Raw genomic sequence first — 27,396 nt, 5'->3', positions numbered from 1 at the left:
AAAACTCAATGGAAAATATGATAATCCAGAAGAAATATAAGGAAAACATTAAAGACTAATTGTAAGGTCAAACTATTTTTATTATAGTTATGAAAATGTCATCACTATTCTTAAAACTATCATCATTACTAAGGCGGTTTGTAAGAAAGGTTGGGGCTAGGTGGAAGGGTGTAGAAGTCTTCTGAACATGTAGAAAGGTGAACAAAAATCTCTCTGTATGTCTAACTTCTTTTCACTCTCCACCCACCCAAGTTCATTCACCCCAGACTTTCCTCAAATCCCACCTCCCCTTAGAAGTCCACCTTGATGAGACAAATTGAGGGGAAAAGCTGGCTTCTTCCATGTTCTGCCATCCAAGCCCTGGGGCCTCCCACCCTCCCTCCAAATCAGGACATTCAAAAATGTATAACGTACAAATCACACCCAATCAGACAAGTAACTGAAAATATAGGGAGATTGTCTTAGGAAGCTAAGTCTCTCCTACCTCCCTTAAAATACAGAGTACATAATCTGGATGAACATGTCAGCAAAGGAAGAGAATTTAGAACATGTCAAAGCTATGAAGAAAGCCTAGAACATGGAATATCAAAGATGGGAGAGACCTTAGAACATAGAATGTCAGAGATAGAAGGCACCTGAGAATAACAAAATGTCAGAGCTGGGAAGGAAGCTTCAAGCATAGAATATTAGAGCTAAGAAAGAAGGAAGGACCAGAGACCCCAAATCTGAACCTTAGAAGACAAGATTCTAAGAGGCAGTGAGAAGGAGGGAATAAGGATAGGCAGGAGATAGAGTGGTGAGTCTGAGATACAGCTTAGAAGGTCGATCTGACTGGGTACCCATCTTCTCTCCCACCTTCCAGTAAGCTCCCTGAGGTCAAGTTATGACAAACCTTTCTATCCCTCAGAGCAGCCTTCTATGCACAATAAATAGCCATTTAAAGTAAAAAAAAAACCAAGTCTAAACAGAAAAGTTTGGAAACTGGATCATTTTGTACTTGGGTACCACATCAACCATCTGTGGGAGACAAAGCCATTTCTAGGAGACAAAAGACCCGAATTCTAATTTCTGTTCTACAATGGCTGTACTGTGTGACCTAGGGCATGTAATTTCCATTTCTCTGACCCTCAGTTTCCCCATTTGTATAATGAGTATAATACCACTAACTTTGCCTGCTTGCCATAAAGGTAGTCAGAAGTCTCAAGTGAGTTTGTTTCGATATTTATTTCTTCCCACTTTGATCTCCAAACTTTTTTAATCAAATGCCCCTACCAATAATTTTTTCTTGGTTTGTATGAGTAGGGAGAGGAGAGCTTTTCCCAATAGCTCCTGCCCAGCTGCTACTATGAGTGCCTGGACTGGGATTAGGTTATAACTGTCCTGGGGGACTGATGCCCAGGTTCACATGTGAGAAGTTTGGAAGCTTGCATAGCCGTGGGAGAAGGTGAATGGAGGAGTGCTGGGCTATAACAGATAAAGGTAGGCATGGGTGTGATGGAGACAAGTGTCCCGTCCCCCCCCCCCTCCCCCGCATTGATTGTGGTGAGCAGGATGAGATATGGCCCATCTTCACACCTTGAGAGTGGTTAATCCCATATCCATTAGGGTGGGAGGGATCAAACCCTAGCCTTCTTAGGGTCATAACACAGCACCCATTTTGAAGATTACTGGTCTAGACTATGACTATAGCCTCCTAACTGGTCTTCCAGCCTCACCTAACCCTTCTCCATCCATCCTCCTCTATGTGCTGCCTAAGTAAAGTCCCTAAACTGCTGCTGTGATCATGTGATACCTCAACTCAAAAATCTCTTATGGATCCCCACTTTTTACTGAATAAAAGTATCTACTCCTAACCATCGCATTCAAGGTCCTTCACAATATGACATCAATTCATCTCCAGCTTCATCTGCTTACTCTTTACCCATCCTCCATGATCAAAAACAAAATAAAAAATAACCCTGGCAACTCTTCATCTCCCAATCTCATCCTGTCATCTCCCCTTTCATTTCTGCTCAGGGCCACACATCCCCTATGTCTGGAAATCCCCTCCTTCCTCCACCCCCATCTGTTGAAATCCTTTCCTTTTCTTTCATTTATTTTTTTTCTTTGATTTAGAAAACTTCTAATGTGGAAACTATCCCTGCCCAACAGACCAATAACTATTCTCTGACCTAGAGCATTACCCAAGATAACTGAAACAACTCAATCAATAGGTATTTATTAAGCACTTACTGTATGCCTGACGCTACTGGGGATACAAAGAAAATGTGACTTCCTGTCAGAAATGGGACTTGATCCCAGATATTCTAGAATACAAGGCCAGCCCTCTAGCCAGGTCCTTTCATTTCTTCCAGGGCCAATGCACAGTGTCCTTTCTTCCAGGAAGGCTTCCCTGGCTGTCCCCTCCCCTCCCCCCCTAATAATAATGGTCATAGTTTCTTTCCTCATATTGCTGCCAAGGTACACAGGAGGACTATTAGCTGCTAGGAGATCATTCCTCCCCTTTTTCACTTATATAACTCTTTTGTATCTGTATATTTGTTCTCCCCTCTCCTACTTTCCCATTATAAGATCCATGAATCTAGAGATCTAACCCTATAATTTTGTAGACAGGAAACTGAGGCCCAGGGACATTAAGAGGTAGAGAGTCAGGTTATGAACTCAGATCCTATGAGTCCAAGTTCAATACTCTTTCTAGTGTCTCTAGACAGTAAGTTCCATGAGGGAAGGATTTAGGTTGTCTCTATATCCCTGGCACTAGCACAGTACAGGATACAAACAAAACTAGGCAAAGGAAGGACAGCTAGGTGGCTCAGTGGATAGAGCACCAGCCCTAGAGTCAGGAGGACCTGAGTTGGAATGGAGCCTCAGATACCTACTAGCTGTGCGACCCCAGGCAAGTCCCTTAAACCCAATTGTCTAAAAACAAAAATAATCAAAGGCTCTATGACCTTGGTGTGGTACACTGGAAAAAAAAAAAAAGCAGGAGCTCTGGAGTGGAAAGGACCTGGGTTCAATCTCACCTCCAAGACTTACTGCCGTGTGATCTTAGGCAAGTTATATAACCTCCCTGGGTACAGGGTCTCTTCCATTCTCAAATGAGGAGGTTGTTAATGGCCTCCAAGGACACCTCCAGGGCTACATCTGGGAACCACCAATGCACACTGCAATCTATGACTTGCCAGTAAAGTCCTGAGCCCTAGGAGTTAGGAACAGAGAGGGTAAGGAATCTGTCCATGATCACACAGTTAAAAGTGTCAAAGGCATGGTCTCCCCGACTCTTTAAGCTATAACATGCTGTCCATGATACAAAACAAGTACTTGATAAATGTTTTTCTGCTGAATTGTTTGCTGAACAAGACATATGAAGTGCTCTACAAATTTCAAGTATCATGATAATAACCATGGATCCCAAAGCTGCAAGAACTTTTTAGCCGACTGTGAACAGTCACCATGGGGTAGTGGAGAGAGTCCAAGACTTGGAGTCACCAAAACCCAAAGACAAGCCCTGCCTCTGGCACTTACCAGCTGTGAGACCCTAGACCAGTCACATAACTCCCTTCAGTTTCCCTATCTATAAAATAAAGAGGTTCCAGTCAGCCCTAAATGCTATGACTAATCTTCTTCCCCCTTCCCTTAGGATGTTGCCCAGGAGCATGAAGAATTCCTGTGTTTCCACCAAGAGCTTGGGTTTATTAATTCCAGATGTAGGTGAGGTCCCAGGATAGGGGCACCTTCACCTGAGCTATGTTAGTTGAGCTATACCTCTGGAAAGGGGTCATCAGCCTTCAGAATTTCCCCCTCAACCCTCCCCCCACCCCGTGCCCCTCAACCACACTTCAACTCTCCAAAGTTACATAAAGACCTACAATCATAGGATTTAAAGCTTTAAGAGGTGGTGGAAATCATCTCATTTTATAAGAAAGGAAACTGAGGCCCCAGAGAAAGCCAGCCTCAGCCGAGCCAGAATTTGCACCCTGAGCTTCTGCCTATAGATGCAGAGCCCTTTCCACTCTACCACAAAAGCTTAGCTCCCACATCCTAGCCCAAACACTCCTATCTCTCACAGACACGAGTAAACGAAACCACATGGAAACTACAACTTTATTTGTCAATATTCCTATCAAATAAGAGTCAGGCGGAATACAGGATCTTGGAGCTAAAGGTGAAAGATGTTCTTAGCACAAGAGTTCTTAATCTGGTATCCATTAATTTAAGTGGGAAAATTTGCATTTTATTTCCATATAATTCATTTCCTATGTGTAATCCTATGTGATTTATGTTATGCATTTTTTTAACGATCTCGAGAAGGGATACATAGGCTTCACCAGACTGCCCAAGAGGTCCAGGACACAAACTAAATTGAGACACCCTGTTCTAAGCCAACCTCCTGATTTTTCAAGGAAGGAAATGGAGGTCCAAAGAAATGAAATGATTTTTCCCAAAGTCACTCAAGTAAAATCCAGGTCCTCCAACTCCACATCCAGGGCTTGCTACTATATAAATCCCAGCTTCATCAAGTCTCAGTTCATCCCTGTTTCTCTCCCCTCTTCCTCTCCTGGGGAAACCTCTAAGGTGATATCTGTCTAGTGTCAGCTAGGTGACCTTGGAGAAGTCATTCAGCCTGTTTGGCCCCCCTCTAAAATAAGAGCAACAGCAGCTCCCGCTCCTCCCAGCAAAGGTTCTGAAGGTCCATGAGGTGGCACCTGGTACGTATTTTGAGCCCCTATTTCCACAAGTGAAAGGGTTCTTCAACAACGCACTCTAAGTTTCTTTTTTCTTTTCCTTCAAGTACAGACCCAAAGCCAAAAAAAAAAAAAATCCATAGTACTTGTCTTCTCTCCCAGGGACCAATAATGTCCTATTTCCTCAGTCCCCCACAAAGGATCAGAAAGAAGTATCACAGGATACTAAGGTAGGTCTTGGTTTGTTCCTGTTCCCCCTTCCCCCATGAGAAAACGCCAGAGGTCTCCCATGGTTACAGACTTTTTGTGCCTGGGAGGAGAGAACAAGAGGTAGGTTGTCAACCTCATGGCTCCAACTCCTCTGTCTGGCATTAGCACAGTAAAAGCTAGGACCCCGGATCTTGTCCCTGAAAACAGTAAAATAGTCCCTCAGGTCCCCCCAGACCCACCCTTCCTTTTTCTCGTTGCCGAGTTGGAGAGGTTCAGATTGGAGACCAGAGTCCCTCCTTCTCTGCCTCAGATGTGAAGGGGCTAGGGCTGTGAGAATAGCCAAGAAGGACAATAGGAGAAGATGGTTCCCTGAATGCAGGAGAATGGATGGGGATGGAGAGGGTCTGTCTGCCCCCGACAGACTGAAGGGGAAAGGGAAAGGCTTTGCTCCTGATCTGTTTGTTTCCCAGACTACACTCACCCTGCACACAGAAGTGTGTATATCCCCGTGTTTATGTGCACAAACAGAAATACACACAACCCACATCCTGACAGGTCACCCTGGGACATGCACAGACACCTACTACTCAGACGCTGACATAAATACACAGCTACATGCTGACACGCAGACACACACACAAACATTAAATACACGCCCAGGGTCACATAAGCACTATCTACACATCCCCACCCGCAGAGGCTCCCAAACTCCGTGCTCCCAGGTATACACAATACACACACTATCCACGCACACACAGACACACTCTCAGAAATGGTCACTCACCCACACCCCGGGCAGAGCCCTATCAGCCCAGGCAGCGGGGGGAGGGGGCGCGGAGAGAAGAGACGGGCCCCACTCACTCACCCGGGTCTCGGGTGTAGGTCCCAGCAGTCAGGTTGGCGGGCTCTTTGTGGTGCGGCGGCAGAGGAGTTACAAAGGCGCCAGGGGCAGGAGCCGAGCCGGGGCCGGGGCTGGGGCCGGGGCCGGGGCTGGGGCCGGGGCTGGCGCTAGGTCCGGGGCAGGAGCCGAGCCGGGGCCGGGGCTGGGGCCGGGGCCGGGGCTGGGGATAGGGCCGGGGCAGGAGCCGAGCCGGGGCCGGGACCGGGGCCGGGGCCCGGGCCGGGGCCGGGGCTGGGGCTGGGGCTGGGGCTAGGGCCAGGCCAAGGGCAGCGCTCGGTGCCCATACCCGGCCGGCCCGGGCCGTGCGAGGAGTCTCCTGCTCTAGGTCTCCTCTCCTGCGCCCATGGCACCAGAGCCTCCCCCAGCCCTGGGTCAGCCTTGTCCAGCCCTGACCAGCCCCGCCCTGCTGTGCGCTGTCCCTGCCGGCTTGGATCGGCTCCGCTCTCCTTTCCACGTCCTAGTACCGGCCCCGGTTCTGCCGCCGCTCCGCTCTCCCGCCCCTTCCACCAATGATCAGGGGCAGCCTGGCCCTGCTCCGGGCCGGCTGGACCCACAGCCCTCCCGCCCTCCCAGGCTCCCCGCCCCGCCCCGCCCCACCCCGCAGCCAATGGGAGAGCCCCCAGCTCTCCCCGCCCCCCACATTCACTCCCTGCGCGGGGCCAGAGGGCTGCCGGACGCTGTAGGTCGCTGACAGAGTGCTCATCGCTGTCCAAGGCCCCGGATCGGAACCCGCCTGGGCACCTCCCCTTGCCCCCGCCGGCCCTCGCGGATCTCAGCCCCGGGATTCGGCCCCTGAGCAGCTCCCAAACTAGGCGTCCAGTTGGGAGATGCTCGAGGAGGGATGCCGGGAGAGCCTCGTGAACCCCGCCTGATGTACCGGGCTCTGCCCCAGGCCCGGCCAGGGCCACCGAGGCCAGGGCTGAGCCCAAGCTCTTTCCAGATGGAAGGCCTCAGACCTTAGAGATGACTTAGTGCAAAACCCCCACTCTCCGAGCCCCCATCCAGCTGAAGTGTCTCCCCAAGGTCACCCAAAAAGTACTGGGCAAGCTAGGTTCCTTCCAGGTCCTTTCTCATCACCCTATGCTCCATCCCTTAACCCCTTGTAACCAAACCTTGGACAAAAGATTAGATGCTCTCCCTAAGCCCCTGTTCGGAGATACTGAGAAGAGCTCAGAGGAGGGGAGGATTTGAGAGTGTCTGAACTTCACTGACATCCATATCTCCCTTTCAGCTCTAAATCTAAGGCCCTGTGACTCTCTGCTCTGTTGTTGGGTGGAAAGAACTTTGTTGTGGTTTCAACAGACCAGAGTTAAAATTCCATTTCTGTTACTTATTATCTCTGAGGTCATGGTCACTTTTCCTCCCTGGGTCTCAGTTTCCTCCTCCATAAAATGGGGATAGGGGAGTGGAATTGAAACAAAAGATAGGATCAAAGATTTAAGACTGAAAGAGACCTTCGAAGCCAACCAGTCCCGGCCTTTTCTTTTACTGGGGAAGAAACTTTGGATCAGAGGAGTTAAGTAGATTGTCCAAGATCACTCAAGAAGCAAGAAGCAAGGCTAGAATTTGAACCCAGAATGCAGTCCTGTTTCTTCTGCACAATGCTTCCTTTAATGGAGTTTGAGGTCTGTTCCAGTTTTAAATCCAATGGGATTCTGGGGAGAAAAAAATACAGGGATTATCCCCATTTTACAGAGGAAGAAACTTAGACCCAGAGAAGTGACTTGACTGGAATTTAATCAATGCCTAAGCCAAGACCAGAACCTCAGAGCTCTTGAGTTCCAGGATGGCTACTTTTTCTAATCAATTGATCAACAAGCATTTACCAAATGACAACTATATGCCAGACACCGTTGGATGCTGACAATAAAAATACAAAAACAAAACAGTTTCTGCTCTCAAGGAGCTTACACTCTGCTATATTAATTACTTCTCAGTGTTAATACGATGGCATGAAACTGTAGAAAGTGGATATTCCGGGGACCTTGGTTTGAATTCTGAATCTGCCATTTACTTCCCACTTAGCACTGCCCTCTGGTACTTCATAAACCCTTTTATTCACTTCATCTTGGACAGGTCACCTAGTTTCTTTAGGTCTCAGTTGCCTCATCTAAAAACTGAGAAGTTTGGAGGAGATGACCTCTAAGGCTCCTGCCACCTCCAGATCTATGACCATAGTATCTCCAACAGCATTTCCACTTGAGACTCCCAGGATTCTTCATGAAGTGAAGCCCAGAGGGAGAAATGAATTGACTGAGATCTCCCAGTTAAGTAGCAGACTAGGACTCCAGCCTGTCTTGATTCTCAATTCATCTCTCTTTCTGCCGAGTTACACTTCTGTCCAAGTTATTAGATCTGTCTCTTCAGTACAAATCATCTTATTTTTTATTCCTCCAGTTGCAAAGATGGAACCACATCACTTCCCTGTTTTCTTTTACTCCAAGCAATTCTTGCAAAGAGAGTGACTACTTTAAAAAGATGAAACTTACCGACTATACAAGCTCACTCCATCTCCAACCTCCATCCCTGCACGGGTTTTCTATCCCCCTGCCCAGATAGTGCTCCCTCCTCACCTCAGAACCTTAGAGTCTCTCAGGCATCAGTATGCCCCTTTTCTATGGGAAGCCTTTCCTGAGTCCCTTAATTTACATTTTAACTCATTCCTTCTCAAATTACCATGTACAGATTTTCTATTTCCACATTGTATTCTTTCCACACACACCACCAGCTCTCTCCATAGAACACTAGGACCAACTGTATCCAGGCACTGTGAATGATTTGCTTGCTTTGTTATTACTGCTGTTCTTGGTGGCACCTGTGATTTTGTTAGAGAAGGGAATTCCCAGATTGGAAATAATTTACATAATCCAGATGGGTACCTCAGCTGCTAGTGAACATCCTCCAGAGACAACTTTGTTTCCATTTCTTTGATATACTCTACCTACTCATATGGATACATGTATCTCCTCTGTTAGATTGTTATCTGCTTGAGGGCAGGGACCATTTCCTTTTTGTCTTTGTATTGCCAGGTTGGCATAGTAACTGGTACATGGTTGGTTGGTTCTTGTCCTTCATTCTCGAAGAGGACCAAAATGACCTCACTCTGTTAGAGTCAAGTTTCAGTGTCTCCGACTACGGCCAGTTAGACTAATATGAGCTCGGAATGCTCTACCACAGGTCAGGCACAAATAACCCCTGTGAACATTTGGGGTGGATTCTCTAAATTTGCTCATCCTTTGTTTCCTTTGAGATGTTTCAATTCTGCTTTGCTCATAGAGCACAGCACTATCTCTGATTGTGGGCATGCCAGGCTGAGCGGTCCTTGACCAGTGTCTCCCATGTCCCACAATCAATTCCAAAGTTCTTGAGAGATCTGAGTATAAGTATTTAATCTTGTTGATTGGTTAGTATTAGGGGAGGTGAGTTAAGGGCAAGAATTCTTTCCCTTTTGTCTTTGTATTTTCAGGTTAGCACAGTAACTGGTATATGGTAAATGTTTAATAAATACTTATTGGTTGACTAGTGTGGGGGGAGGGGAGCACTGAGAGGTTCACTGACTTGTCTTTGGTTACACACTTAGTATATGTCGCAGGCAGGATTTAATCAAAGACTTTCTCTCTGTGGGCAACTCACCCATAATTCTTCTATGCACCTTAGGCATGGTAGATGTTTAATGAATCCTGCTTGGATTGAATTAAATCCACATGGTTAAGAAGGTTTTAATTCACTTACCACTCACTCAATTAACAGTATTTGTTGAATGTTTCCTATGTGCCAGGCATTAGGTGGTAAATGGCAGGAACCAGACCTACCCTCAAGGAGCTTGGGGGAGACCACACATTGCAAAAATCAGAACATAAAAGAAAATTACAGAATAAATTGGAGGTAGCCTAATAAGGAAAGGAAAGGGAAGGCCTACTGGAGGAGGTGACACTTAGATGAATTCTTAAAGGAAAGCCAAAATATTAACATCTGGAAGGTAGAGGAGAGGATGCCATAGGCATCTACATCTAGGCAACTACAAAATCATGGACATGTAAGATGAACCATACGAGGCAAGGAAAAAGTGGGCCAGTAGGACTGTAATGTAGAGTGTGTTGAGGGAAATAATGTATATTAAAGCACCAGAAAGGGAAGAAGGGGGCAGGTGGCAAAGAGATTTTAATTCCAAACAGAGGAGTTGATCCTAGAGATAATAAGGAACCATTGGAATTTATTAAGTAGTGGGGTGACACAGACCAACACTTTAGAAAAATCACTTTGGCTGCTGTGGAGGATGGATTGGAGAAAGTCTTGAAATAGGGAGACCAATTAGAAGACAACCTCAGTAGTCCAGGAGAGGGGCTATCAGAGTCTTTAGTTTTATTGGGGGGGGGGGGTTTGGAGGCAATTGGGTTAAGTGACTTGTGAAGGGCTACATAGTTAGTAAATGTGTGAAGTTAGATTTGAACTCAGGCCTTCCTGACTCTAGGGCCAGTGCTCTGTCCACTATAGCACCAAGCTGTCCGGCCTTGAGAATGGTGGCTACTGCAAGTGGGGAGAATGGAAGGAAGTATGGGAGAGATGTTATAGAGAAAGAAAATTCAAGGTTTGGGAATTAATTCAGTATATAGGGTGAGTGAGAAGAGTAAGGAAGACACTGATGTTCAAACCTTAGGTGACTAAACCTTAGGTAGCTCTCTTGACAGCAACAAAGGAGCTCAGAAGATGAGCTGGTTTGGGAGACTTGGCTTTCCAACAGTCTGATTTTTTCCTGTTAATATCCCAGCTTTCAATCCCAAGGTCTAGAAGCTTCCAGCCTCTCTCTTCTCTGTTCTAGAAAGAGAAATGTCTTTGCCTCTGGGCAACTATTATTATGTCACTCATTAGGGTGATCATTATTACTCTTAACAAAAGGGTTTATTCTTATCAACAATTCCTCCTTAATTGATGTAGTGATAATAATAATATCTTTCAAGTCACTTCCTCACTGGCAGTCTCTGTATCCTCATCTGCAAAATGGGAATTCTGATCCTTTTCCTCCAACATCTCAGTGCTTTGTAAAACAATTTTTTTTTTTTGGTAAAACTGTTTTTTAGGGCAGAGCTAGAAAGGATGTGGGAGCGCCTACATGTGCTTAAAGCTTACATTCAATATGGCGTAGCTCCCAGTGAGGATAAACAGAGTTGAGCTGGGACATGCACTATCTCTCTCTCCTTTGCATGATCATGCACTGAATAACAAATGAAGCTGTAGCATATGCTTGTATCTAAGTGGTAATGAAGTGGCACAGGGGATAGAGTGGTAGGTCTGGAGTCAGGGAGATTCATCTCCCTGAATTCAAATCCAGCCTCAGACACTTCCTAGCTGTGTGACCCTGGGCAAGCCACATAACCCTATCTGCCTCAGTTGCCTGTAAAATGAATTAGAGAAGGAAATGGCAAATCACTCCAGTATTTTTGCGAAGAAAACCCCAATTGGGGACATGGAAAGTCTGAAATGACTCAACAACAAAATTATTGTTATTACCTTTACCTTTGTGTTAAAGGAGGGAGTTGCACTCAGGTCTTCCTGCATTATATGAAGCCATAGATATAATATAGATGCAAAATAAATGCAGATAACTTGGGGCAGGAGAGGATGCATGTGAATTCAGCAAGTCACTTTGCCCTTTGAGACCTTTCTTGACTGAGACCTTGGTTTTCTTGTCTGTGAATAAAATAATTCTTTCTTCCTCCCTGCCTGTCAGGGATGCTTAAGCTGTCTACAAAGGTTGTCTACAAAGGATTGGACACCTCTCGTTAACAGGCTTTAGATGGCATAATGCATTATTTTAGAATGTAGTCTCATAATAAAAATATATAATATCATATCATATCATATAATAAAAATATCATTTACAGTACAATTAAAACTTATATTTGTGCTCTCCAAAACCCCAATAAATAAATATATGTGTATGTATGTATGTGTGTGTATATATGTGTGTAAATGTGTGTGTATGTGTTTGCATATATATGCGTGTGTGAGTCTGTGTGTGTGTGTGCACAACCTTCTCAAAATTATGATTTGCAGCCTTGGAACATCATCAGGAAAATACTGGTTTACAGTTTGTTTGTTACCTTTTTTCATATTCCCAGAACTTAGCACAGTGCCTTATACATAATGGGCACTGCCTGGAACATAGTACGTGTTTAATAAGCATTTGTTAACTGACTGATTAAAGAAATGGGTTTTTGCATCAAGGAGTAACTTAGGCCAGTTTCCCAGGCATCATCCAGGCTTCTTGCTTCCTATTCAGTTTTCAGCCCCACTGACTCTCTCTGCAGTGTCTGTCTTAGATGAACTGATGGACTGACTCTGTGGACTGCCCATCCTACTGCAAGGTATAATGTAGACCTATGCCACACTGGCCACAATGCTCAGCCATAGAAAGGAACTCACAGGGATCCAGTGGGATATTTTAAATTTTTAACCTAATTACTTAATAAATATAACTGGTACATATTTCTTTTGGGCTACGGGGCAGCATGAAAAAATTACCGAGAAAGTTTGGGCACCTCTGGAAAAGGAGTACTTCTTCAACAAAATTCAACAAGCATTTATGAAGTATTCACTCTGTTCAAGGCACTGAGCTAGTCATTAAAGCACAAACTGTTTCTGCCCTCAACAAGCTTACATTCTACTTGGCAGTAGGAAGGAGACAAGGTGAGGACAGAAAATGCCATATAGATAAGGAAATACATAGTATTTTGAGCAGGCTTTACTGAAGGTGACCCTTGAGCAGAGGTGTGCGGAAAAATAAGCATTTTGACATACAACAGTAAGGTGGGAAGGCATCTCAGGCATGGGGGACGTCTCAGACTCACAACAACCCTGGAAGATGCTATTTTTACCCCCATTTTACAGTGATTTGAGTGATTTGCCCAGGATCACACAGCTAGTAATCTGGTTTGGCTAAAACATGGAGAGGGCATAAAAGCATAGAATTGTGGACTAAGACTGGAAAGGTAGGTCACAGATAGATTATGGAGAGTACCATATGCCAAGCCAGAGAGTCTATATTTTACCTTAGATCATGAGTTCTTAAATTTCACTTGTTTGGGTTTTTTTTTTAACTTATTTATTTATTGTGCCATGGATCCCATCAGCAGTCTGGTAAAGCCTATGAATCCCATCTCAGAATAATGTTTTTAGATGCAAAAAATAAAATACAGAGGATTGTAAAGGAAACCAATTATACTGAACTAGACATGTGATTTTTCCCCTGTCCAAGTTTTTTGAGGGTCTGAGGAACCCTGTTAAGAATCCCTGTTCTAGAAGCATTAGGAAGCCAATTCAAGTTTTTAAATAGAGGGATGACATGGTCAGGTCTGTGCTTCAGGAAGATGCTTTTGGCAGCTGTGTGGAGAATGGATTGGAAAGGGAGGATGCTGGAATCAGAGATGCCAGTTAAGAGGTTATTACAATAGTGCAGGTAAGGGGTAATAAGAATATAAACTTAGGTAGCAGTCATCTAAGTAGAAAGGAGAAGACAGAGGTGAGAGATATTGCCAAGGTGGAGGGAAGAGTCAAGGATGGCTATTGGGTTTCAGACCTTGGTGATGGGGAAGACAATTGTAGTCTCTGTAGGAGAAGACATGGGTTTAGAGAAGGGTATCAATTCCTCAATAAACATTGATTAGGGCAGGGTCAAGATGGTGGAGAAGAGACAACAATTTGGCCAAGCTCTCACAACAAACAACTTTAAAATAATGCATTAAATTCCAAAACAGCATAACCAACAAAAGGTTGGGGTGAGACATTTTTCCAGCCCAAGACAACTTTGGAGGTCAGAAGGGCACGTCTATGACACTGGGGCAGGGGCTGTTCCACACCCAGCCACACCAGCATTGGGCCTCAGAGACAGTTGTGACAACAACAGCAGCAGTGTCAGAAACTCTAAGCCCAGAGGCTATAAGGTGATTGGAAAACTGGTTGGAAAGACTGACACTGGGTGCAGGATGGGATGCTATTTGGCAACTCCAAGGTGGATGGAAATGCTAAAGTTTGCATTTGCAGGGGAGCAGCATCCCTTCCTGGATAAAGACCAAAGTACAGATCAGGAGAGTGGTGACTATGCCTCTTGCCAGATCACATCACCTTGGAAGCACTGAAAACATACAAACCCCCAGAACTTAAGCTCAGGACAATGTCACTACTCCTTCTTCCCCCTCCCGAAAAAAAGTAAGCAGAAAACAACTTTAACATAACAAAGTCAAGGTACAGACTGAAAAAATGTGCAAACAACAAAAAAAGAAGCTGACCATGAAAAGTTACTATGATAACAAGGAAGATCAAGACACAAACTCAGAACAGGACAATTACAAGAAAACACCTACAAGCAAAGGCTCAAAGAAAAATGTAAATTAGACACAAGCCTATCAAGAATTCCTGAACAAGCTAAAGAAGAAGAAGGAAGTGGGGGATTTATAAATCAAATAAGAATGGTAGAGGAAAAATTGGAAAAGAAATGAGGGCAATGCTAGAAAATTGTGAGAAGAGAATTAAAAGCTTGGTAAAAACAGGCACAAAAAAGTACCGAAGAAAATAACATTTTAAAAATGAGAACTGGCTAAATGGAAAAAGAGGCCAAAAAAAAAAATACTGGAGAAAATGACATCTTATAAAGCAGAATTGGCCAAATGGAAATTAAAATAGGACAAGTGAAAGCTAATTACTCCATGATATCAAAAAAAAACCACACAAACCAATAAAACAAAGTCAAAAGAATGAAAAATAGGAGAAAATGTAAAATATCTCACTAGAAAATCAAATGACCTGAAAAATGGATCAAGGAAAGATAACTTAAGAATTATTGGACTGCCCGAATGCCATGATCAAAGAAAAAGTCTAGACATTATATTCCAAGAACTTAAGAGGGAAAGCTGCTCTAATATCTTAGAATTAGAAGGTAAAATGGAAATTGAAAGAGTCAATATTCTCCCATATCACCTCCCCAAAGTGATTCTCAAATGGAAACTGCCAGGAATATTATAACCAAATTCCAGAGCTCTCAGGTAAGGAGAAAATGCTGAAAGCAATCAGAAAGAAACCATTTAAATACCATAGAGCCATAGTCAACATCACACAAGATTTAGCAGCTACTATGTTAAAAGGCTTGGAACAATATTCTAGAAGGCAAAAGATCTAGGGTTATAACCAAGAATTACCTACCCAGCAAAACTGAGTATAATCCTTTAGGAGCAAAAATAGATATTTAATGAAATAGAGGACTTTCAAATATTTCTGATGAAAAGACCAGAACTGAAAAGAAAATTTGATATTCAGATACAAGACTGAAGAGAAGTTAAAAAGCTAAACATAAAAGAGAAATCATAAGACTTCATAAGGTTAAACTGTATTCCTATATGGTAAGATGATACATGTAATTCCTAAGAACTTCATCATCATTAGGGCAATTAGAAAGAGTATACATAGACAGAGGGCATGGGTATAGATTGATTCTGTTGGGATGATCTCAACAAGCCTTACATTCCCACAATGAGCCACACACTGTTTTAGGTGATGAGGGTACAAATAAAAAGAAATGAAACGTACTCCTCTGATGAGGACATTCCTTATCCCTTTGTGTTTTCCTGCAATGGGGTTTTTAAGCCTACTCAGATCACCTGAGATGGAGGCATCCATGTGGGAGAAAGAAAGGACCTGCTTCTGGGAGAACACATTCTTCTTTCCCTCAGGTGGATAGAAGCAACCTCTTTCCATGGGCTGAAACATTGTCCTTCTAGCTGCCTCCAAGGGTGAGGGTCTTGCTCACCCACAGTCTGAGGACCATGAACCCAGCTGAATATGGAGGAAGAACTACCTTTCCTCTCCCTCCCTTTAGGACTTGTGACCCAGAGGAATAGGCTTAGGATTTTGATCTTGTTTCAGTTCTAAGTACAGATGATAGAAAAAGCTAAGTGGTACAGCGGATAGAGAGAATCAGAAAGACCTGAGTTCAAATCCAGACTCAGATAGTAGTATAAAATGCAAGGCAAATCACTTAATGTCTGTCTGCCTCAGTTTTCTCAACTACAAAATGTGGGAGGGGGGTGTATAGTAATAACAGAGTTGTTCTAAGTATAGAATGAGATATTTGTAAAGTGCTTAGCACAGAGCCTAGAATACAGTAGGAAGTAAATAAATGCTTATTTTCTCCCTTCTTTTCTTCCTAAACCTGGGAGCTCCAGACCTGCTGATGCTGGGGTCAGGTTTCCAAGTCAGATATTGCTGTCAGTGTACCAGGGAAGTCCTAAGAAGCCAGAGTACCTGGGCTCAAACACAGGGGAGCTCTAGACTTGGAACTTGGTGGAACTGAGTTAAAGTGTAAGTAACCCTAATTCCCCTCCCTTCCCCAGAGATGATGGAGTTTGGAAGGATGGATTTAGCTTTCCAGGTGACAGAAGGAAGAATATTTATATGTGTGTTAAAGTAAATCTAATTATTAAGTAGATAAAAGAAACTAGAGTACAAGAGATTCCTCAGATTGGGAGAGGGACATACTATCAGATGGGGCTTAAGACAATGACAAACATTGGACACTCCTGAATTCCCACAAGGGTCCCAGAGAATCCTGGGATAAAATGTACTAGACTTGAACTTCAGCAAAAGAACCCAGTAATCACTGTTACATTCTCAGGTGAGTTATTAGCCTACACTTATGTGAGCGATCTTGGGGTTCACTCATGAGTCTCAGATTTGACATGACTAGCAAGATATGGTCCACAAACTGGAACATCTTGGAGGGCCTTCTTATTTAATAAAGGAAAAACTTCCTAATGACAAGAGAGGCCCCAAATGTTAGGGGTAGCTAGAAGGCATAGTAGATAGAGAGCTGGGTCTGGATTCTGGGTCAAATCCAAACTCAGAAACTTTACTAGTTTTGTGACTCTGGAAAAGTCACCTGAACTCTGTTTGCCTCCATTTTCTCAACTGTAAAATGGGTGCAGTAATAAGACCTACCTCCTATTTGGGAGAATCAAATAAGATAATATTTGCAAAGTGATGTGCGTGATACCAGGCAGAGTACATAGAAGGTACTTCGTGATTCTCCCTTTCCAAAATGAAATGGTCTACCCACAGGGGTTGGGGACTCCTGCTCACTGGAGGTCTTCGAGGAAAAGCTGGGCCTGGTATGTGATTTCATATATTATCACATCATGTCATATCATATCAAAGATTTTGAGTTACAAGGTGCCCTAGAAACCATCTAATCTAATACTTTCATTTTTCAGATGAAGAAACTGAGGTCAACGCCTTGCTCAAGGTAACACAAGTAGCCAGTAGCAGAGCCAAGCTATGAACCTACAGGTAGGTCTCTGACTTCAGCCAAGTAAGTGCTTCTTGTACGTCAGGCACTCTGCTAAGCACTAGGGATAAAAAGAAAGGCAAAGACACAAGGAATAAATGTTCTAGTGAGGGAGACAGCTCGTCCAGGACTAAATATATACAAGTTAGTTACAGAGTTAATGGAAGGCCATTTCAGAGGGGAAGAAAGTAGTAACTGCAGGGGAGGGTGGAGGATGTTGCATTAGCCTGCAGAAAGTGAGATTTAAGCTCACGGAAGAACCTCAGCAAAACCAAAAAGCAGCGGGTGAAGAGGGAGAGCATTCCAGACTCAGGGTAACCAGTGGAAGGGCCAGAATCAGGGGGTGGGGGGTAGTACTTAAGGGACCATAGAGCATGTGGAAGGGCATGAAATCATGCAAAATATATGCTGGAATGTTCTCCGTCATTATCTCCTGACTACTGGCTTCCTTGGTTTCTGTCAAGGCCCAGCTAAAATTCCACTTCCTACAGGAAGCCTTCCCCAACCCCCTTTAGTTCCCACGCTTTCCTTCTTTTAAGTATTTCCTATTGATTCTGTATGTAACTGACTTCACATATATTTGTTTGTATGTTGTCTCCCCCATCAGCTGGTGAGCTCCTTGAGGCAGGGCTGGCCTCCTGACTCTTTTTGTATCCCCAGGGCTTAGCAGGGTGCCCTCCCCGTAGAAGGCTCTACATCAATCTTGACTGCATTCTCACAAAAGAAAACAGGGATATAGGTGCTAGTAAGTGTCTGAGGATGAGTTTGAACTCAGGTCTTTTTGACTCCAGGTCTGGCACTTTATCCACTGCACTATCTAGCTGTGTTAATTATAGAAAGTATCCCCAAAGTGCAAAAGATTTTTTACCTTAACACTGCATTAAAACTTTTAGAAAACTCTGTATTTGAGGTAATAAGGTAATAAGGAGGTAATAAGGAGCCACTGGAGTCCATTGACTGAAGGGAAGGGGGATACCAACCACTTAATAAACATGTATTAAATGTTTACTATGTGCCAGGCACTATGCTAAACACTGGGGATACAAAAGAGGCAAAAGGCAAACTGCCGTAGAGGAGCTCTCCATCAGGGTTAAGTGACTTGCCCAAGGTCACACAGCTAGTAAGTATCTGAGGCCAGATTTGAACTCAGGCAGGTCCTCTTGACCCCAGAGCCAGTGTTCTATTCACTGCACCACCAGTTGCCCTGAGCTTATAATCTAGTAGGGGAGACATCACACAAATATTGACAGACACACTTTCAGAAAATCACTTTGAAAGCTGGGCGGAAGATGGATTGGAATAAGGAGAGAACTGAGGCTGTTATGGTAATCCAAGCACCAAGGGATCCAGGAGTGGCAGCTGGCACCAGGGTACCAGTCATGTGAGTGGTAAGAAGGGAATGTGACAAGAAATGCTGTGAAGGGATGTGGCATCCAGACTGGATTAGAATCCAGAACCTTTAGCCTTAAAGTCAACATTCTTTCCACTAAGCCACACACCTGATACGTTCTCAAAAACAATATTACTAACAAATAGGAAGGAAGGAAACATTTGTTAAGTGCCTACTATGTGACAGGTACTGCACTAAACATTTTACAAATATTATTTCACTTGGTCTTCACAACTCTGAGAGGTAGGTGCTGTTATTTCCATTTTACAGATGTGAAAACGGAGGCAAACAGAGGTTAAGTGAGTTTCCCAGGGTTAAATAGCTAGCATGTGAAGCTAAATTTGAACTCAGGTCTTGGTGACTCTAAGCCAGCTGCACAACTTGCAGCAACTTAACAGCCCTCAGCTATTAGCATGACAAAGGATTCCAGGCAGCTTTGTGAAAAATGTAGAGGAAAATATCTTTTGTACGTAGAGGAAATCCTTTCGGTTTGGGCAAGCAGCCCCAAGGTCTCAAGTTGTGCAGGCCTGCTCTAAGCCCAGCACTCATTCTGCCTCACCATCCAGCTGCCCCTCTTTCTAGAGTCCTGAGCACTTGCCTTGTAACCACCTGTTGTTCAGTCATTTCAGTCTGACTCTCTGTGACCCCATTTGGGGTTTTCTTAGCAAAGATACCAGAATGGTTTGCCATTGGCTTCTCCAGCTCATTTTACAGATGAGGAAACTGAGGCAAGCAGATTGAAGTGACTTGCCCTGTCTGAGGCAGGATTTGAACTTAGGTCTTCCTAATTCCAGGGCCAGTGTTCTATCCATCCTGAAGTTGATACTGCAAGGGAGATTATCCACATTTTACAGATCAGGTAAACAAGGCCCAGAAAAGTCAAAGGATTTGTCATACACATGACAAGAGCCAAGATGGTGATATCAGTTTGTTTTTTTTTAAAAGATGTAATACTCTATCCTGTTGCCAAAATCAATAAGGAACATGATCAAGTATCAGATGTGCTCTCTCTCTCTCTCTCTCTCTCTCTCTCTCTCTCTCTCTCTCTCTCTCTCTTCTCTCTCTCTCTCTCTCTCTCTCTCTCTCACACACACACACACACACACACACACACACACACACACACACACACACACACACATTTGCCCCCTCTATTTTAAAAAGACCATAAATGGTAGTTTTCACCCACCCCCTAATCCTTTCCCAGAAAGGTGGCCAGGATGTCAATCCACAAAAGGCCATTTTCACTGAATGGTAAGCCACTAGATGGGGCGGCAGAGCCCAGAGCCAACGTCTTATCTCGATTTTGTGACTCTCTCAGGATTCTGTCACAGCAGGAGTTTCATAAATGTTTTGTTCTGGAAGGCTTGCTCAGAGCAGCTGGGAGGACTGGAATGCCTCCATATTTGAGAAAGGAGAAGAGAAAAACTTAAGCCACTGTTGAGGCCTCTGGCCCTCTGACCCAGTCTTCAGAGGCCATGCATCCAGCCTCCTGAGCCCCCACAGTGGGCAGCTAGGAGCAGTCCACCCACAACATGCTCCTAGCCTCCACAAACAAATATGCGTAGGAGTAAGAGCAGGACAAAGAGATTTCTGGATAAATCCAGTACTACACTAGCCAAACCAGCAGAGAATAGTCCCTTCAAGTTCAGTTTGCCTTTAGCTCCTGCCCAGAGGCCCTTCTATAGGAGGAAACCAGCAATGGGCCTTTTGAGATCCCCTAGAACCTGTAAGAGCCTAATGGGACCTGGTCTACATACAGTGGGTTGTTCCATGGAGCCACCCATCCCTCAGGAGAGCTGAACAGAGATTAGATTTCCCGAGCTGGAGCCCAGACCAAGTAGCTCCAAAGGACCAGGGAGGCTCCGCTTCAGAGCATCAAGTTTCTTCCTTATCCAGTCCAGCTAAGCACCTCCCAAAATGAAGTAGGGCTGAGATTGAGGGCCCAGGCCAGTTAAACAATAGAGAGACAGAAACTGGGGTTGGCTTACCTTCCAGATATCACTCCTTGGGGGCCTCAGGGATGCCCTGATGGGGTTAAGGGTATGCTGTGGGAATGCTGAGAAGATGCTGTGGGGATGAGGGGAGAAAATACCCCCCGGGCACAAAGGGAGGACATTTGAGCTAGAAAGACTATAGTCTCTGACCATGTTTCCAGTTTCCAAGCCAGGCTCCAGATTGGAGCAGGCTGCCCTCACATGACAACAAAGTTGAGGAGAGGATGAAGGAGAGAACAGGAAGAAAATAAGCTTGGGTCCAGTGGAAAGAATACTGGATTTGGAGAGATCTGGGCTTCAAATCTTCTGTTACTTTCTACCTGGGAAAGAGTGGGCAAATCACTTCTCTCACTTGCCTCAATTGTAAAAGGAAAGGATTTGAACAGATACCTTTGAAGAGTCCTTCTGGCTCTAGATTAATGATCCTATAGAAGGGAGAGAGACCACTAGGTCTTGCAAAACTATTGCTTATATGTGTGTTCGTCCTTCGCTGCCAAAGAAGACCATGCCATCAGAGAAATAATGATATGACTTGCACTTGACTTTGTTTTGAGTGAGGGAGGGCTGTGCAGGTCACCAGCCTCACGTCTCCTCCAGAGCCAGCTGAATCCAGTGACCAGATAGTCATCAGGATGACTGGAGATGACCCAGGATGAGGCAAGTGAGGTTAAGCGACTTGCCCAAGGTCACATAGCTAGTGAGTGTCAAGTGTCTGAGGTGAGATTTGAACTCAGGTCCTCCTGACACCAGCACTGGTGCTGTATCCACTGCACCACCTAGCTGTAGCTATTGCTTAACAAACGTTTTCTGAATGGGAGGAGGAAAAAAAACCACCTGGAATTTATTGGGTTTTGCCGAAGGCATAAAAGCCAGGAATTTTACAGCAGGAGTTCCTCTGGCCTTCCCCCAGACACCCCCTCTGTAACAGGAGCCTGGCAGTAGTTTCAAGGTTTCACTCTAGGTCTGGGAGAACAGGCAAGATCCAGAGATGAAAGGTGTTTTCCAAGCATTACAGAATCCACCCTCAACACAGAACAATGCACTTTTATGTAGCGTCCTATGAGAAAACTATCATTAACAGTGAGCTAAAAGCTGCAGACAGGAGCATTTTAGTAATATCACAGCCTTTCCTCACTGAATACCGCAGCAACTAGATGCCCTGGATACCGCTCCCCTCCTCTGATGGGCAGCCTTCTCCTGGTCATACATTTTCTGGGGCTATTGTTGCCAGTATGGCATAGTGGACAGAGTCTAGGACTTAGAGTCAGGACTTAGAATCCTGACTCGGATACCAACTCTTAGCTCTGTTATTTTGTGCTCTCAGTACCCTCTCAGCTCCGACATCCTGTATTCTAAGGGTCCTCCCAGCTCTGACATTCTGAGTTCTAAGGGTCCTCCCAGCTCTGTCTGACATTCTGAGTTCTAAGGGTCCTCCCAGCTCTGTCTAGCATTCTGAGTTCTAAGAGTCCTCCCAGCTCTGTCTGACATTCTGGGTTCTAAGGGCCTTTCCAATTCTGACACTATGTAGGGAGGAAATGTATCATCAGAATCATGCTAGGTCTGAAGTTAGAGGACTGTCTCGGTGACTTTGAAGAAGTCACTTTACTTCCTTGGGTCTCAGTTTCCTCCTCAACTGAAAAGAGGGAGCTGCATTAGATGACTTTGATGGCTCTATCCAGGTCTGGCACTATATACTTCCTCCCTTCCAGCTCTGACATTATGTGATTCTTTATTTCTCTTGTTTTGCTACTAGGGACAAAGATTACAGTCTTTTAAAGCAAAAACACCTAAGTTATCATTTGGAGATAGATCCCTCCCATGCCACAATTGCCCAACATTTCTTGGAAACTATCACAGTCCTTACAAACATTAAACATCCTCTGCAACAGCAGCCGGTGTCTCCAAGGCCATCTCCCTCAGTCTATGAGCTCTCTGGACCTCCCAGAAGCAAACACTGGATGGAAAGTCCACAACTCATCCCCTAGTATCTCCTACTCATCTCCTACCATGTTTCTCCTACTCATTCCCTACTATGTTTCTCCAATCATCCCCTAGTATGTTTCTCCTACTCATCCCCAGCTATATTTCTCCAAGTCATCTCCTACTAGGTTTCTCCAAGTCATCCCCTACTATGCTTCTCCAAGTCATCTACCATCTATCTCCTACTCATCTCCTAGTATGTATCTCTTACTCATCCCCTAGTATGTTTCTCCAACTCATCTCCTACTATGTTTCTCCTACTTGTGTTCTAGTATGTTTCTCTGAGTCACCCACTATGTATCTCCAAGTCATTTCCTAGTATGTTTCTTCTACTCGTCCCCTGGTATCAGAGAAGGTACTGTGCTCTATGAGCAAAGTAGAATTGAAACAGCTCAGAGGAAATGTAGGATGTGCAGATTTAGAGTATCCACCCCAAATGTTCACACGGAGTGTCTGTGCCCAATCTGTGGTACAGCACTCTGAGCTCATATTGGTCTGATCAGCCACAGTCAGACACATTGAAACTTGACTTTATCATAGCGATGTCATTTTGGTCCTCTTTGAGAACTAAGGACAGCAACGAACCAAGTCATCTACTATGTATCTTCAAGTCATCTCCTAGAATGTTTCTTCTTTTAAGACAATTCATGAACAAGCTCCCAGCCAGGTTAATGAGGACAGCAGCAGAGGTGGCTCAGATCATCACGATGGTACCTCAGAGGCTCACACGCTCTTAAACACACTCTGAAGCCCGACTCCATCACCAATGGCTCCTCTGTTGCCCTGAGATGGTTTCATGGCTTGTTTTCAAACTGCTCCACCCTAAGAAATTGGCACTGGTCCCTCACGTTGTGCTTATGTCTCTGTTACCTGCTGGTTCTCCCATGGAGACGCAGGCTCATATTTCTCTGGGAAAACAGTGAAATGTTTGCTGCTAAATGGAAACTAGGAGAAAACTCCTGGAAAAGTCCAGGAAAGGATATCAACAAAAGGGGGGATTTATTTTCAGAAGGAAATCTGTCCCAATAGTGATGAACATAGCAATTTTTTTTAATAGTTAAGGTTTGTAAATTTTGCTGGTTAATGAATATTGATTGACTTTTTGGAACAGTTTGCTAACATATCATTTTGCCAAGCAAACTTATTGTAGAATCATAAAACGTCAGAGCTGGGAGGACCCTTAGAACACAAAATGTCATTACTGGGAGGGCCCTTAGAACATGGAATGTCAGAGCTGGGAGGACCCTTAGAACACAAAATGTCATTACTGGGAGGGCCTTTAGAACATAGAATGTCAGAGCTAGGAGGGGCCTTAGAACACAGAATGTCAGAGCTGGGAGGACCCTTAGAACACAAAATGTCCTTACTGGGAGGGCCTTTAGAACATGGAATGTCAGAACTAGGAGGGGCCTTAGAACATAGAATGTCAGAGTTAGGAGGGCACTTAGAACACAGTATGTCATATCTGGGAAGGGCCTTAGAATAGCGAATACCAGGGTTTGCAGGGATCTCAAATACCATTTAACCCAACACCCTCATTCTACAGCTAGGGAAGCAGACCCTGAGGAGAAGTTGCTTGTCCAAGGTCACATTGAGATAGAATTAGGAATGGGATTTAACTCTCCTGATTCATCAGCTGCTACTCTTTCCCCAAGGCATCCTTATCTAGTCCCAAAATAGCTTTTCTGAGATTATGTCTTTAGCTGACCCTCTCACAGGTAGCAGAAAGAACTGCCAAATTTCTAAAGTGTGGGTGTGACTATGTCACTCCCCTTCCCAAGAAGCTCCTGTGGCTCCTTCTGGTTTCCAAAACAAAATGAAAACTCTTCCATTTCACATTTAAAGCCCTTCCCAATCTGGCTCCAATCTTATCACCCATCACCCTTCTTCAGGAGCCCTACATCTCAGCCAAACTGGCGTATTCATTGTTTCTCGCTCATGGCATTCTGTCACTTCTATGTCTTGCCTAGGTCAGTGGTTCCCAACCTGGGGTGTAAGAAGCGTAGCAAGGCGTTCAGGGAATATCTAGTAAATAATACTATTGAAAACATCTTTATTTCATTTATTAAGTTCTTATATGTGGTAAACTCTAACAGGGGAGGGGAACCTGGGGCCTCAAGGGCACATGTAGCCCTCTAGGTCCTCAAGGGCGGCCCTTTGACTGATTCCAAACCTCTAGATTCAAGGGCCACACTTGACAACCTAGAGGCCATATGTGGCCTCGAGGTCACAGGTTCCCCACCCGTGCTTCTAAAACATATTTTCTTTCATATTGAATTGAGATCCAGGGAAGATTTACTGAAGGCCAAGGAATAATATTCATGACTGAAACAGGTTAGGAGCTCTGAACCTAGATTGTCCACTATGCCTCAAATGTGTCGCCTCCTCATAGAATCCCTAACTTCCTGCCAAGGTCAATTCAAGGGCCTCCTCTTATAGGAAGTCCAACTTGACTACCACTTCCCAAGTTATGAAGGCCTTTCCCCAGAAAGTTACTCTATATTTGTTTTTATTTTCCTTTTACTTGTTGGTCTCCATATTATTTTTTCCTTATAGAACATAAGATTCTTGAGCACCAGAAATGTTTCATTCTTTGCCTTTTTACCTAGTAGTACCAGACACACAGTAGGTACTTAATAATGCTTGTGGAATTGAATGAATAAATGAAAAAGGAGTCTGCTCCTGACTTGGTACAGAAGAAGAGCTATTACTAAGGTGAGTTGATCAGTGCCTATATTCCCTCTCATATTGCAAGGCCATCCCAGTGAATCCCTCTCCTCTCCCAGGATCCATGTTCCCTATATACCCCTATATATATCCCTATATATCCTCTGACTTCCTCTTTTCCCAACCTCAATATTTCCCAAAGGGAAGTGGGCTGGGAGCTGTCAGCTGGCCCCCAGAGTCTGAATGGATCCTCTGGGGTCCCCTGTCCCGGCACAACAGGTTGCCCCTCTGCCAACGTGGCCAGGCCCTACCAGGCCAGACTCTCTTCCTCTGTGCTGCCCTTTTCCTATCCCACCTCAGCTGAATGTACCCTAACCAGCAGGATGTATAATTAAAGATCTGATCAGAAGACTTAGGGTCAATCTCAGCTCTAACATTTATTGGCTCTATGAGAAAGAAACTTTTTAGCACAGGCTTCTGTTTCCTCACCCTTAAAATGAGAATGAGAATATGTAATAAGATCATACTTCTTAGCATGTGCCCCATCACCTCCTCCACCAACTGGTGACTCTGGCTTCTGGACTGTTCCACTCCCAGGACCTTCCCTCTCTCAGCTCTGGTTATTTTCTCTGACTATCTCCTATGCCTGGAATACTCTTCATTCTCATCTCTGGCTCCTGTCTTCCTTTCAGTCCAAATTAAAACCCCATCTTCTACAGGAGGCCTTCTCTCCTGGTTCTTAATTCCAGCGCCTTCCTCCTGTTGATTATTTCCTATTTATTCTGCATATTCCTTGTTTGTACATGTTTGTCTGCTCATTGTCTCCCCCATTAGATTGTGAGTTCATTGTGGGCAGAGGCTCTCTTTTATGTTTCTTTTTATCCCCAGCACTTAGTACAGTGCCTGGCATAGAGTCTGTCCAGTAGTTTCAGTCGTATCCAAATCTTCATGACACAATTTGGGATTCTCTTGGCAAAGATATTGAAATGGTTTGCCATTTTACAGATGAAGAAACTGAGGCTAACTGGGTGAAGTGACTTGCCCAGGCTCACTGAGCCACTGAACTCAGGAAGACTCATCTTCCTGACTCCAGGCTTAACACTCCATCCACTGTACCACCTCGCTGCCCTGGCACATAGTAGGTTCTCAATAAATACTTGCTCATTTCCATTTATGTTACATAGACACATACCTTGTGAAGTCAAACCATGCATTTACTATTATTCTCCTTTTAAAGATGGAGAAACAGGTTCTGAGAGACTGACATCCTTAGTAAGCAATAGAGGATTAGAATTCCACTTTACTGACCCATCTCCACATCCCCATGTAGTGGTTAGAGTCATAAACTCGGAGATAGGCTGTCTGGGTTCCAATTCTGCCTCAGATACTAGTGTGCCGCTAGCTGTAGAATCCTAAGAGAGTCACTGAACCTCCATTTCCTCCTCTCTACAATGGTGATGATACTGATGGGGGTAGCTCTTCAGCCCAACTGCCAATACTGTTGCACGTTAAAGCACATAAAGCCCTTTGTCAGTGTTAGAGGGCTTTGGAAATATCAGTCGCTGTTACTGACCTGCTAGCCTCTGGCCACTCTGGATAAAGGGTAGAGAGCTTGGTCACAGTCACTGCTTTTCCTCCAGCATCTCTGGAGGGTGGGGAGGCGAGCAGGAAGCAGAGTGGAGAAGCAAATGTTTGCCAGGGCTTGGTCCAGGGCACAGCACATAGTAGATGCTTAATGAATTCTCATTCAACAACTTGTTGATTATTCTCTACCCTTGGGAGTGACCTGACCCCCCAAGCTTTTCTGGGTCTGTTGATTCTGATTAGTAATTGGAATCCAAGCAGATCCCAGGGTAAGATTAGCCTTGAACAGGTTGCTTCCTGTACCCTGTCTCTCCAGTTTCCACTCCACCCCATCTGGGACCTGATATGGTGAGCTCTCACAAGCATGCTTTTCTGGCCCAGTTTCTGGAGTATAAATTGAGCGAGGGTAATGGTATGATTTATGGATGAGGTGTGACCAGAACTTTGCAATGGTAGGTAAGTCAGAACACCACAGGTTTAGAGGAAGGAGGGATCACAGAGGCAGCCTAGTCCAATCTTCCTTATTTTACAAATGAGAAAACTGAGGTCCAGAAAGATTGACTTGACCAAGGTCCCACAGGGAATGTCAAAGGCAGGATATGAACACAGGTCGACCAACCCCACTGTGTTCTTTCCACAGTACCACTGAC

The 27,396-nt window shown here is 44.5% G+C and overlaps 1 protein-coding gene across 8 annotated transcripts in view; it reads right to left on the bottom strand.

Moving 5' to 3' along the window:
- ARHGEF10L (Rho guanine nucleotide exchange factor 10 like) overlaps positions 1–27,396 on the bottom strand; it is a 250,377-nt gene that overhangs the window by 213,076 nt on the left and 9,905 nt on the right. For 6 of the 8 annotated variants that reach the window (XR_011967038.1, XR_011967037.1, XM_072609072.1 and 3 more), the window contains exon 1: positions 5,761–5,885. The exons of 1 other annotated variant lie outside the window; for it this stretch is intronic. The gene's annotated coding sequence lies outside the window, so the exon portion shown is untranslated. Of the gene's footprint in view, positions 1–5,679; positions 5,886–27,396 lie in introns of those variants that run through there. One more of the 8 variants, XM_072609074.1, reaches the window with a different exon arrangement.

Source organism: Notamacropus eugenii, chromosome 5, assembly GCF_028372415.1.
Source record: "Notamacropus eugenii isolate mMacEug1 chromosome 5, mMacEug1.pri_v2, whole genome shotgun sequence".
NCBI classification, from domain to species: Eukaryota; Metazoa; Chordata; class Mammalia; order Diprotodontia; family Macropodidae; genus Notamacropus; species Notamacropus eugenii.
Note: the sequence above shows the minus strand (reverse complement) of the source record. Positions and strands in the feature narration are given on the sequence as shown.